Genomic DNA, 14,253 nt, shown 5'->3' with positions numbered 1-14,253 from the left:
AAGTGCTGGGATTACAGGCATGAGCCATGGTGCCCAGCCGACTTTTAAGAAGATTTTAAATGTAATACTTAACTATATGCTATAAGTAAATGTTAAAACCTAATTCTTACAGTCTTTGGAATAAGCAACAAAATTGTTTTGAGCTTCATAAAATATGAGCCTAAATTTTTATCATTTTTCACTTGTACAGGAAACATAAACTTAGGTATAATGTAACTTTGTTACATTTAATTAATGAAGGTTGCAACCTTATACTTTAAAAATTATACTATAGACAGCTGGGCACGGTGGCTCAGGCCTGTAATCCCAGCACTTTGTGAGGCCAGGGCAGGCGGATCAAGAGATCAGGAGATCAAGATCATCCTAGCTAACACGGTGCAACCCCATCTCTACTAAAAATACAAAAACAATTAGCCAGGGGTGGTGGTGGGCACCTGTAGTCCCAGCTACTCAGGAGGCTGAGACAGGAGAATGGCATGAACCCAGGAGGCGGAGCCTGCAGTGAGCCGAGATCGCACCACTGCACTCCAGCCTGGGCGACAGAGCAAGACTCCGTCTCAAAAAAAAAAAAAATATATATATATATATATATATATATATATATATACACACACACACACACACACACACACACACACACACACACACACTAGGCTGGCCACAGGCGGTGGCTCACGCCTGTAATTCTAGCACTTTGGGAGGCCGAGGCGGGTGGACTGCCTGAGCTAAGGAGTTCGAGACCAGCCTGGGCAACATGGTGAAACCCCATCTCTACTAAAATACAAAAAATTAGCCAGGTGTGGTGGTGTGGGCCTGTAGTCCCAGCTACTCGGGAGGCTGAGGCAGGAGAATTCCTAGAACCCAGGAGGCGGAGGCTGCAGTTAGCTGAGATCATGCCACTGCATTCCAGCCTGGGTTACGGAGCAAGACTCCATCTCTTAAAAAAAAGAAAAAAAATTATACTATAGGCTGGGTGCAGTGGCTCATGCCTGTAATCCCAGCACTTTAGGAGGGTGAGGCCTGGGCAACATGGCGAAACCCCATCTCTACAAAAAATAGAAAACTTAGCCGGTGTGGTGGTGCACACATGTAGTCCCAGCTACTCGGGAGGCTAAGGTGGGAGGACTGCTTGAAGCTGGGATGTAGAGACTGCAGTGAACCCTGATCATGCCACTCCAGCCTGGGTGAAAGATGGAGACCCTGTCTCCAAAAAATAATAATAATGAAATAAAAATGATACTATAAAACGTCCAAAAAATAATAATAATGAAATAAAAATGATACTATAAAACGTCCAAAAAATAATAATAATGAAATAAAAATGATACTATAAAACGTCCAAAAAATAATAATAATGAAATAAAAATGATACTATAAAACCTGTCATAAACCTCATCGAAATTCAAAAATATGAAATTAGATCCTATGGAAAAAAAAAGAAATTAGATCCTATTTCACCTAGATGAAGTAGTGATCTATTTCCCTCTTACCAATACACAATTCCTCACTGAAAACCAAGCATCTTATGCCAGGTGCGGTGGCTCACACCTGTAATCCTAGCACTTTGGGAGGCCAAGTCAGGTGGATCAGCTGAGTTCAGGAGTTCGAGACCAGCCTGGCCAACATAGTGAAACCTCATCTGTACTAAAAGCACAAAAACGCTGGGTGTGGTGGCACATGCTTGTAATCCTAGCACTTTGAGAGGCCAAGGTGGGCAGATCACAAGGTCAGGAGTTCAAGACCAGTCTGGCCAGCATAGTGAAACCCCGTCTCTACTAAAAATATAAAAATTAGCCGGGCGTGGTGGCAAGTGCCTATAATCCAAGCTACTCAGGAGGGAGAGGCAAGAGAATCACTTCAACCCGGGGGCGGAGATGGCACTGAGACAAGATGGTGCCACTTCACTCTAGCCTGGGCAAGAGCAAAATTCCGTCTAAAAAAAAAAAAAAAAAAGAAAATTAAGAATCTTTTGAATCTTTCAACCTGCCTTGATATCCTTCCGCAATAAGTATAAATAACACTCTGCCCTTATATGATAGTTGTGATACTTTTCGAAGTACATCCACCAAACTATGAGCCCCTGAAAGGTAAAAACTGCTCTATTCCTCTCTATAGTTTTAGTGTCTCACACATCACCTAGGACATAGTACAAGCTCTATTCATATTTGAGGTAGCGAATGAATGACAAAGAGATAACAGGAAAACTGTCTGATCCAAAATCATCCCAAATAAGATACATGATTCTTATGTACAAAAGGAAGACTGATGATCTAGATGCACTAACTAAAGTAATAAAAAATAAAATGGGGTGGGTTTATGCTAAACTAAATACCATGAACAACCAGAAACCTGAGGCTTCAGGAATTCTGTTCCCAAGCAAATTGATGTGGTAATCACTGGAGTCTGGGCCTCCTCACTATCTCTGCAAGTGGAAGATGGTCTTTCATTGAAGGACACAGTTGGGAACAGGAAGACCTGGATTTCTGGCTCCAAACATGTCAGTGGGATGGGGAGGCAAAAGAAAAATAGTAAACTCCTCTTTATAGCCAAGTTGTAGGAGTCACAAAAACTCTCCTAAACACTTCTCAAATGGACTGGGAGTAGAATTTTTAAGAAGGTCTGGCATGGTGGCTCACACCTGTAATTCAAGCACTTTGGGAGGCCAAGGTAAGAGGATTGCTTGAGACCATGAGTTTGAGACAAGCCTAGGCAACATAGTGAGGCTCTGTCTCTACAAAAAATAAAAAAATTAGCCAGGCAGGGTGATGCATGTCTGTAGTCCTAGCTACCCAGGAGGCGGAGGTAGGAGGATCACTTGAGCCCAGGAGATAGAGGTTGCAGTGAGCCACGATCATGCCACTGCACTCCAACCTGGGTGACAGAGCAAGTCGCTGTCTCAAAAAAACAAAAAAAAATTATTTATGAGATCCTAGGAAATATTTCTTTAGCAGAAATATATCCCCTATGCTTTCTAAAATCCCGCCAGGGAAAGTATTTTATTTGTTTTGATTAGCAATATATGGTCCCTTCCAGCTCTAATTGACACTAATAATTAGTGTCAATGAATGCTAACCGCTTCTCCCACCCCTATGATCACATTATATAAGAGGCTTGCTAACCAAAATATATCTACAATGTTTAAAGTCCCAGTTACTATTGCTAAGTGCAGCAGATTTTCCATCATATGATGCATTAGATATACTTGCCCTAATACTTAGATCGGGGACTGCATACTCAAGCATTTAGGGTCAGGTAATGTAAATGTAATGTAAGGTAATGTTATGTAATATAATTGGCAGGTAATGTAAATGAGTGTATGACTTGTTTAAAACAACAGGGAATCTCAGAGACTATGTCAAATGGAGAGCATGTGACCTGCCTGTCTGTGGGGCAGCCACTATTAAGTTCCAGTGTATTGTTCCAATGCAAAAATGTGAACCTTTAGGTACAATACACACTATTTGGTTGACAGGTACACTAAAAACCCAGACAGACTTCACCATTTTACAATTCATCCATGTAACCAAAAACTACTTGGTACCCCTAAAGCTATTGAAATAAAAATAATTTCTTTAAAAAAGTGAACCCAGATTTTGCCCAGATTTTCCAATTTTTCAAGAGAGGATGTAAATCGATATTTTAATGTAAACTGTACCAATTTTTAAGTATGCCTGTGGCTAAAAGTGTCTTTTTTTTTTTTTTTTTTGACACAGAGCCTCACTCTGTCACTTAGGCTGGAGTGCAGTGGTACAAGCATGGTGCACTGCAGCCTCAGCCTCCTGAGCTCAAGCGATCCTCCCGCCCCAGCCTCCCAGGTAGCTGGGACTACAGGCATGCACCACCACATCTGGCTAATTTTTAAATTTTTTGTAGAGATGGGGGTGGGTCTCACTATGTTGCCAGGACTGGCCCCGAACTCCTGGGCTCAAGGGATCTTCTCGCCTCAGCCTCCCAAAGTGCTGGGAATTCAGGCATGAGCCACCATGCCCAGCCCCAAAAGTGTCTTTTTGGTTTTTGATTTTTTTTTTTTTTACCTTTTTTCCTACACTTGGTAATCAGGAAGTAAAAGGTGTCTTTTTGACTGTCGACTTTTTGACTGCCATAGCCTTAGTCTAAATGAACAGACAACACTGAGAAATGGAAAGGGTCAAAGGGGAGGCCTATTTTGGCCAGAAAGAGTGAAGCAGAGTCAAAGGGGAAGAAAAGACAGGGAAGAGGCCCAGGATGGATGGTGAGAAGTGAATTTCACCAACCTCGAAACCTCGCATAGGGAGCCCCAATCTGCTTGTCTTCTAATCTAAGAGTAAAAAGGAGGAGATGTCAAGAAGGAAATAAAGGAGGAAGAAAAAGAATCACCTGTTGAGCAGTTACTGGATGGCAGACACTGCATGGGATGCTTTCACATGTTGTTTTATTGAGATATGCCAATGCAAAAAGAAAGAATTCTATGCATGGGGAAAAGACTAAAAGGAAATACATCAAAATCCTAACAGTAAGGGTGTCAGATTACAAGAGCCCCTTTTTCCATTCTCCATAATTTTTAACCATAAATATAATATGGTGTATTAACATTATAATACAAATTAAACTAAAATTTAAGGTGGATTTATGGGTACAAATCCACCCACCCTAGAATATAGAAAGTAAACTACTATAAATTAAGCCAAACTATACACTGAATATTTAAACAGAAAAGGAAAATGTAGCCATTTCAAATGTATATAATATGTAACTATGCAATTATAAACCCAGAAAGAGAACATGAAAGAAACTACACAGGTGATATGGACCACAGATTGATTAAGAACAGAAATATGTGAAATTGTTAGGAATGTTATAAATCATTTTCTCTCCATATTATAAACTACCAAGATGTTCTGTGTGTGTGTGGCCTATAAAACTATAAAATATACTAAAAGTCCTCTCTTCTATAAAAACATTTAGACTTTTACCTGTTACATACTTTTCCACATTCACTGCATTATTTTCTTTCTTTTAGGTGTGTACAACTCTCATATTTAAATAATCCCCCCCCCTTTTTTTTTGGTCTTTTAGGGCATTTCAAAGATAATAGGTACTTTTTTTAATAAATGAAATATGTCATTATAGGCCGCTCGTATTCTAAGCAGTCTGAATCCCCAATTAATCTCTTCCAAATATGCATATTTAGTTTTCATTCTTCTCAAAAATGAAACCCTAACCTAAATACTCCAAGTGAAATTTCAGGGGAAAAATACTGTTCAAAAACCTAGATAATGCATTCCTTTGTTGATGCTAAATATAGTCATCTCAAGATGACATACATTTTGACAATGATCAGCCTTACATGTCAAATTTTCAAAAATAGCACAAATTCCATTTTAAGATGAGCAGAAAAAATTGCTATTCATTACATTTCAATCGAAAATGGATTTTAAAGTATAAATCTTCTATTAAAACTGGATTACATTATAACTATAATGAGGAAAACTGGATTTAAAATAATTTTGTTGTGGTTTTAGCTTAGAATTCTTTGAGGGAATTGTTGCAGATAAACTACATAATTGCATGCATTTTTCTTTAAATTGTCCCTCAGAAGTATTAGTCAAAATATAAAATATCTGCAAAAACACGGTGTTAATTGCTGGAAGGAAGAAGAAACTTAAACAGCTACATTGGTTAGTCAAAGTTTACTTATACAAATTATACCTCCCCCCAAAAAAACCTTTCTCTCATTTGATTAATTATGCAGTTTTTCTTAACAATACCCCAAACTCAAAAGAATTCGAGACAGTTTTCTTACTGCATCAATTTAACCTGTAAAAGGATAATATTAGAAGGGGAAATTATGTGGTCCACTCAATAACATGTGACTAAGATGGTATAAATACTTAAGTTTATTTAATCACATTACCTAAGACATAGTTATGTTGTGACTCGCAGGCCAATGGGCCGCTGCTACATGAATTCATTAATAAAATTTAACGATGAATGATGTTCCTGTTGCTTTGGTCAGGGAACTGATTTCTTTATTATGGCTTCTTTTCTCTACCTGTGTCTTTACCAAGGACATTTTGTTAGGACTTATCCTTATGCTATTTTTACCTTGTTATCTCTCTGCCAACTTTGTTCACGTTGTGCTTTAATAACTATAAAATGAGTATCTCTAAGTCATTGCAGTAACCAACTATAACCTCTCAACTTCGTCATTTTCTTTATAAATGCCAATGCTAATGCATTTGTAGAACGTTTCACAGTTTACAAACAGCTGGAATGGTTTGGCTTTTTCAAAAGCATATAAGCAAGGGGAATTCTCAAGAGGTGACTACACTCTTCACTCACGTAAACTACGTAAACTTCGTAAACTTCCAGCCCTAGTTGCCCAACCCCCAGCATCCCACCGCGGGGAGAATCACGAAAAAAAAAACAACGCGTTGGAGACAGGAGTGGGGGATATGCGGGGGTGTTGGAGTAATAGGCTGTTAAATCGTATTTCTTCCCATCTTCCACAGGGACCGATCAGAAAGAATTTCTTCACTGGCACTGCTGGCAGAGACGGAGACCGCGGCGGGGGCACGTGGTGGACGGCACCGAACTTCCCTAAGGACCCCAAGAGTTCAGCCGAGGGACCGGCACCCACTCGGCTCACAGAGGGCTCCCTCCCTACAGTACGGAACGCACCTGAAACTCAGCCGACAAGGCGCAGGGGAGCAGGGCAAAGACATCGCAACTAGAAGCCCGAGGTCGGCTGAGGCTTTCAGACACTGGGGCAGCCCCTGTTCGGCACCCCGCCTAGCCCGCAGGACGCGGCTCGGAGGCCGGGTTCGCCCGGGCCGGGGCCAGTGCGGAGCCACAGCTGTATGGCGCCCGGCGCACTCCCGTGCTGCAGCGGAGCATCGCCAGAAGCCGCGGACCCCGAGCGCCTCTCTGCAGCCGCTGCAGCCGCCGCCCCCGCCCCCGCCCCCGCCCCCGCCCCCGCCAGGGGACCCTACACCTCAGTCTCCACTCCCCCTAGCCCACGTTCCCCAACTCTTCTCACCCTCCAGGAGCCGGTGACCCGCGAAGGTCCTTCTTTTCGCGCGGAGGGACTGTGCGCGTCCTGCCTAGCTGTGGGTAAGGGTCTGGGAGCTCTGGCCGTTACACTTCTGCTCCAGCCGCTGGGAGTCCTCTGGCTGCCGCTGCCGCCGCCGCCGCCGCCGTCTCCAGCAGCAAGTTTCCATAAAAGTCCTGGTGCGCAGCCTGTTCCCGCATTCCAGGCGGGCCCAGCGCCGGCTGCAGCTGTTCCAAAACACAAGGCCAGTTCCCCCAACCCCCACCTCCGCCGGATCACCCGGAGGGGGGTGGAGAGTCGAGGAGAAAAGCAGGGGACGGGGAGCGTGGCTGCAACTTTCCGCCAGAATTTGTCTGTCTCCCGGCCCTAGGTGCGCGGGCTGACCCCCTAACCTTGGGCTTGCCTCCACCTCCAGCCAGGCCTGGGGAAGGAAGGCTGCCTCCGCCACGGGAAAGGAATGAGGCTGAAATGGGCTTCATTACCGGTCTGGAGCTGGCTCCCCCCTACCCGCAACCCGTTTGCTGTGGGGCCCACTTCTCTCAGCTACTCTACCCGTCCTAGTTTCCAGTCAAGAAGCCAAGCCACTACATTATCTTCTACTACCCTAAGCATTGACCTTTGGCCACGTTTTCCTTTATTACAAAGAGCGTGGGGCAGCGATCCGGGAACACTTCATCTGTCTATTGCTCCCCTTTTCTTAGCTCCAGTCTTTAACTCTGAAAGGAGAGTTAAAAGGAAGAAGAAAGAAGAGAAGGAGGAGGTCAATTGAAGGCAGAGGAGGAGGAGAAGAAAAAAAGGAATATATTTATATAAGTACAAATATATTTATATTCCACCTTTTTGTTAATTGAAGGCAAACCATGTCTGGTCTTCCTAAAGCTTCATAAAGGCATCTTTGACTATTAGGCACCCACAGACCTTTTTCAACTTGGACCGCCAGCCTGTCAAATCCATTAGACAATCCCATATGAAAACCCGAAGTGCACACTCAGAGGGAGCATTTTTGGTGGACGAGATCTTTAATTCTTTACTGCACTTGAAAACAAAATCGAAATGACATCCAGATAAACAAAGAATAAAAGTAACCACTTCCAACTTCAGGCCCCAAGACAGCGGTGCTCAGGTTATATTTCAGGGATGTTGAAAAGGCCTTCTGGGCTGGGCGCGGTGGCTCATGCCTGTAATGGCAGCACTTTGGGAGACGGAGGCGGGTGGATCACTTGAGGTCGGGAATCCAACACCAGCCTGCCCAACATGGCAAAAGACCATCTTTACTAAAAATACAAAAAATTAGCCGAGTGTGGTGGCACACGCCTGTAATCTCACTCAGGAGGCTGAGGCAGGAGAATCACTTGAATCCAGGAGGCAAAGGTTGCAGTGAGCCGAGATCGTGCCACTGCACTCCAGTCTGGGTGACAAAGTGAGACTCCGTCTCAAAAAAAAAAAAAAAAAAAAAAAAAAAAAGGCCGGGCACCGTGGCTCATGCCTGTAATCCCAGCACTTTGGGAGGCCGAGGTGGGTGGATCACCTGAGGTCAGGAGTTTGTGACCAACCTGGCCAACATGGTGAAACTCTGTCTCTACTAAAAATACAAAAAATTAGCCGGGCGTGTGGCATGCGCCTGTGATCCCAGCTACCTGGGAGGCTGAAGTAGAAGAACCCACTTCACTTGAACCTGGGAGGCTGAGGTTGCAGTGAGCCAAGATCCGGCCATTGCACTCCAGCCTGAGCAACAGGAGTGAAACTCCCTCTCTCTCTCTCTTTGTCTCTCTCTCTCTGTGTATGTGTCTCTCTCTCTCACACACACACACACAAGAGGTCTTCTACTCTTAAACATAACTCTGTTCCCCAGTCCCATCCCCACACTATTTACTCAGGATGGAAACTCTTTTAAGGAGGGTAAGCCAGCCATTCATTCCTCAATGATAGAAAAGTTCAAAATTGGTAATTACAATTATTTAAATGTACCAAACTACAGATGGTGATAGGTGGTCTCGGTAGTCTTGCTTGTGCCCTTGCTCTCTCTGATGCCATCACATTGGCCTTCAGTTCATGCAACTTTCTGTGGGCATTCTGGCTGCAGGGCCTTTGCATAAGTTGTTCCCTGCATGAAATCCTTTCTCCCACTTTCCCCTTCACCTAACTTCAACATAACCTCCAGGTCTCTTCTTAAATGCTGCTTCCTTGAAGAAGGTTTCCTTGCACCCCACCTTTCTCCCCACCTTGCACCTCACCTTTCATCTCACCTTTCTCTTCCCTATACATACCTATCCCTGCCCCATACATATCAATTTATAATTACATTTTTATTTCTGTGATTTAAAGAAGTGAGTTGGCTGGGCATGGCGGCTCACACCTGTAATCCCAGCACTTTGGGAGGCTGAAGTAGGTGGATCAACTGAGGTCAGGAGTTTGAGACCAGCCTGGCCAACATGGTGAAACCCCGTCTCTACTAAAAATATAAAAATTAGCTGAGTGTGGTAGCGTGCGTCTGTAGTCCCAGCTACTCGGGAAGCCGAGGCAGGAGAATTGCTTGAACCCAGGAGGAAGAGGTTGCAGTGAGCAGAGATCACGCCACTGGACTCCAGCCTGGGCGACAGAGTGAGACTCTATCTCGAAACATAATAAATAAATAAATAAGTAGAAACTTTCCAATTTTTTATTTTTTTATTCCACCCAACAGATTCACCAGATTAAACAAAGCTCTCCGTTCTCTCTGTTGAACGCTGATAGCTACTCAGCATGCAAGGCCTGCTTATTTTCCCACCAATTCATCATTCATTCATTCAACACATATTCAGTTCTAGATGCTAAGAATACAACAGTGATAAAAGAAAAATCCCTGACATTATGGAACATACATTCTAGTGAAAGAAGGCAGACAATAAGCAAATAAATGAACTATGTAGTATTTAGTGACATATAATATGGCAATATGGATAAAACCAGAGCAGGGAAGTAGAGAATGCTGGAAGCAGGCTGAGTAGATGTTGTAATTTTAGATAGAGTGGCTAAGGAAAACCTCATATGAGTAAAAGCCTTGAGGAGAATGAGGCAGTAGGCTATGTAAATATCTGGAGATGCAAATATTTGGAGGAAGAGTGGTTCAGGGATAGATACAAAGGTCCAGAGAAGGATTCTATCTCACATGTTCTAGGAAGAACCAGGAGGCTTGTGTGAGTGAAGCTAAGTAGGTGAAGGGTGAAGTAATAGGAGGTGCAGTGGGGGAGCAGCAGAAGACAGACTATGTAGGATTTGTTTGTTTGTTTGAGAAGTCTCACTCTGTCGTCCAGGCTGGAGTGCAGTAGCATGATCTCTGCTCACTGCAACCTCCGCCTCCTGGGTTCAAGCAATTCTCTTTCCTCACACTCCTGAGTAGCTGGGATTACAGGTGCCTGCCACCATACCCAGCTAATTTTTGTATTTTTAATAGAGATGGGGTTTCACCATATTGACCAGGCTGGTCTCAAACTCCTGACCTCAGGTGATCCACCCACCTCAGCCTCCTAAAGTGCTGGGATCACAGGCGTGAGCCACCGCCCCTGGCCTTTTTTTTTTTTTTTTTTTTTTAAGAGACCCAGGCTGGAGTGCAGTGGTGGAATCACAGCTCACCATAGCCTCTAACTTCTGGGCTCAAGCAATCCTCCTGCCTCTGCTTCTCTGAGTAGCTGGGACTACAGGCATGCAACAACACACCTGGCTGATTTTTTAGTTTTTGTAGAAATAAGGTCTTATTATGTTGCCTGGATTGGTCTCAAACTCCTGGGCTCAAGCATCCTCCTACTTCGGCCTCCCAAAGAGTAGGGATTATAGGCATGAGCCACTGTGCCCAGCCTCTTTTTGTACAGCATTGTAAAGATTTTGGTTTTTACTCTAACATGGGTGGCCTTTGGTAGGTTTTGAACAACATAGTGACATGATCTGACATGTTTACTCTCTCTAGCTTGTGTGCTGCACATACACTAAATAAGGCAAGAGAAGAAGCAGGGAGATCAATTAATTAGGAGGCTTCCACAATAATCAGAATGAGGCATGGGGATTGGGCCAAAGTGATAGTTGTGAAGGTAGTGAGAAATACCTGGTATATATATTTTTTCCTTGTTGCCTTTTTAGGTAGAACTGGTAGGATTTTGGTTACTGAATGTGAGGTGTGAGGAAAGGAGGTTTTTGGCCTTTGATCTGGAAGAATGGAATTGTAATTTACTCAGATAGGGAAGACTGTGGGAAGAGTAGGTTTAGGCAGGGGTGGTAAGGAGCTCAGTTTTGACATGCTAAGTTTGAGATTACTAAAAATCCAAGATTTGCCAATTTGTATAAGCATTACTTGTATACTTACCACGAATGATTGAGTTTGTTCTGTCAGTTGCATGGCTTTGAAATTATACAAAGTAAACATTTAAAAAATGAAATTATAGGCCAGGCACGGTGGCTCACACCTGTAAGCCCAGCACTGTGGGAGGCCAAGGTGGGCGGATCACCTGAGGTCAGGAGTTCGAGACCAGCCTGGCCATGATGGCAAAACCCTGTCTCTACTAAAAACACAAAAATTAGCTGGGCGTGCTGGTGCATGCCTGTAATCCCAGCTACCTGGGAGGCTGAGGCAGGAGAATCACTTGAACCCAGGAGGCAGAGGCTGCAGTGAGCCGAGATAGTGCCAAAAAAAAAAAAAAAAAGAAAAGAAATTATAAAAGCAAAAATAAAGTTATAGTTTTTTATAAAAGCTGAGCTGAATGCTTTGAAAAAACTTGATAAAGGCAAATAGCCTACAACAATTACCACCAAGCTAGGTGTGGAGAAGATAAATGTAAAAGATTGGGTACAAAATTGTACAAATCTAGGGAGATTCTGCAATCAATGCTTTTCATGTACCTTTTCTCTCCTTTAAAAGTAAGGAAAACTCGGCTGGGCACGGTGGCTCAAGCCTGTAATCCCAGCACTTTGGGAGGCCGAGACGGGCGGATCACGAGGTCAGGAGATCGAGACCATCCTGGCTAACATGGTGAAACCCCGTCTCTACTAAAAAATACAAAAAAACTAGCCGGGCAAGTTGGCGGGCGCCTGTAGTCCCAGCTACTCGGGAGGCTGAGGCAGGAGAATGGCGTAAACCCGGGAGGCGGAGCCAGCCACTGCACTCCAGCTTGGGCAACAGAGCCAGACTCTGTCTCAAAAAAAAAAAAAAAAGTAAGGAAAACTCGAAATTCCAGATGATGATTTAGGGCAGGGGTCCCCAAACCCCAGGCTGCACAGCAGGAGGTGAGGGCCGGCGAGTGAGCATTACCACCTGAGCTCTGCTGCCTGTCAGATCAGCGATGGCATTAGATTCTCATAGGAGCGCAAACCCTGTTGTGAACTTGCATGTAAGGAATCTAGGTTGTGCATTCTTTATGAGAATATAATCCCTGATGATCTGTGGTGGACCAATTTCATCCCAAAACTATCCACCACACCCACCCCCGCACTGTCCATGGAAAAATTGTCTTCCCCAAAACTGGCCCCTGGTGCCAAAAAGTTTGGGGACCACTGATTTAGCGGTTTAGTTTATGTAACAAAGATATCTTGAAATATAGAGTGAATCCATACTCCCAACTAAAGGCCTTGGTATATCAAAAGATTGACCAAAGAATGTACATTCATTCACTCATTAAAATTAAAATGTCAATGAGACACGGTGGCTCAAGCCTGTAATCCCAGAACTTTGGGAGGCTGAGGTGGGAGGATCACTTGAGGACAGGAATTCAAGACCAGCCTGGGAAACATACCAAGACCTCATCTCTACTAACCAGTAAAAATAAGCCAGGTGTGGTGGCATGTGGCTGTAGCCCCAGCTACTCAGGAGGCTGAGGCAGGAGAATCACTTGAGCCGAGGAGTTAGAAGTTGCAGTGAGAACCACTGCACTCCAGCCTGGGTTAGAGAGAGAAAAACCTTGTCTCGCTCTTAAAAAAAAAAAAAAAAAAAAAAAAAAAAAAAATTGTCTATATCATTATGTATAATTTATTATGATTCCCTGCCATAGTATCCAGCCACCAACACAACCCCACATGTTCCACCTCTTGGTACTCACATCCTGGGTAATCCCCTCCCACATTGTGTCAGCATTGGTCTGTGTTACCAATGGCAGAAGTGGTAACACTTCAACATCTAGGTTATAAAAGACATTGTGTCTTTTACCTTGCTGCGATTTCTTGGATTATTCATCTGGGAGGAAGCCAGCTGCCATGTCTTTTTTTTGTTTTTTGTAGAGATAGGGTCTCATTATGTTGCCCAGGCTGGTCTCACACTCTGGGCTCAAACATTCCTCCTGCCTCAGCCTCCCAAAGCGCCGGGATTACAGGCATGAGCCACCATGCCTGGCCAGCTGCCATGTCTTAAAAGACACTCAGGCAGCTGAGAGGTCTAGTTGGTAGGAACTAAGGTCTCTTGCCAATGGCTAGCAAGGGACTGAGGACTCCTGACAACAGACATGTGAATGAGAAAACCTTAGAAGTGAGTCTTCCAGCCCCAATCAGGCCTTCAGATGACTGCAACTTCAGGAGAGAACCACCAGACTAAGCCATTCCTGAATTCCCAGCCTTCAGAAACTGTGTAAGATCATGTTTGTTGTTTTGAGCTGCTAAAATTTTGGGATTTGTTGTATTGTAACAGATTGTGAATATAATTGTTTTAATATTTATTATCCATCTTCATCTTCTACCACATTATTTTACTGGTCCTTTGTAAAATTCCTGGGACCATTCTCTTTTTTCGTTCTTTCTTTCTTTTTTTTTTTTTTTGAGATGGAGTCTCGCTCTGTTGCCCAGGCTGGAGTGCAATGATGTGATCTCAGCTCACTGCAACCTCCGCCTCCCAGGTTCAAGCAGTTCTCCTGCCTCAGCCTCCTGAGTAACTGGGACTACAGGTGCACGCTGCCACACCCAGCTCATTTTTTTTATTTTAGTGGAGATGGGGTTTCACCATGTTGCCCAGGCTGGTCGCAAGCTCCTGAGCTCAGGCAGTCCACCTGCCTTGGCCTCACAAAGTGCTGGGATTACAGGTGTGAGCCACCGTGCCCAGCCCCTGGGACCATTATCACACAGAGTTATTATTAAATAAGAATTAGCAAAGTTCTGGAAGTCATATATTTCAAGTGTTTTCTAATTCAAAGCGCTTCTCTATATTCAAGTACTATGGTATCGTTTCAATCATAGCAAATTATAAAAGTTCTGTAATTTCCTAAATATAAATG

At 43.8% G+C, this 14,253-nt stretch overlaps 1 protein-coding gene and 1 pseudogene across 5 annotated transcripts in view; one reads left to right on the top strand and one right to left on the bottom strand.

Moving 5' to 3' along the window:
* NEXN (nexilin F-actin binding protein) overlaps positions 1-7,138 on the bottom strand; it is a 58,582-nt gene extending 51,444 nt beyond the window's left edge. For all 5 annotated transcript variants that reach the window (XM_050805481.1, XM_050805476.1, XM_050805491.1 and 2 more), the window contains exon 1: positions 7,019-7,138. The gene's annotated coding sequence lies outside the window, so the exon portion shown is untranslated. The remainder of the gene's footprint in view (positions 1-7,018) is intronic.
* On the top strand, positions 5,861-8,023 carry LOC126963385 (putative uncharacterized protein NEXN-AS1; annotated as a pseudogene).
* The last annotated feature ends 6,230 nt before the right edge of the window (positions 8,024-14,253 follow it).

This window comes from Macaca thibetana, chromosome 1, assembly GCF_024542745.1.
Source record: "Macaca thibetana thibetana isolate TM-01 chromosome 1, ASM2454274v1, whole genome shotgun sequence".
Classification (NCBI taxonomy): domain Eukaryota; kingdom Metazoa; phylum Chordata; class Mammalia; order Primates; family Cercopithecidae; genus Macaca; species Macaca thibetana.
Note: the sequence above shows the minus strand (reverse complement) of the source record. Positions and strands in the feature narration are given on the sequence as shown.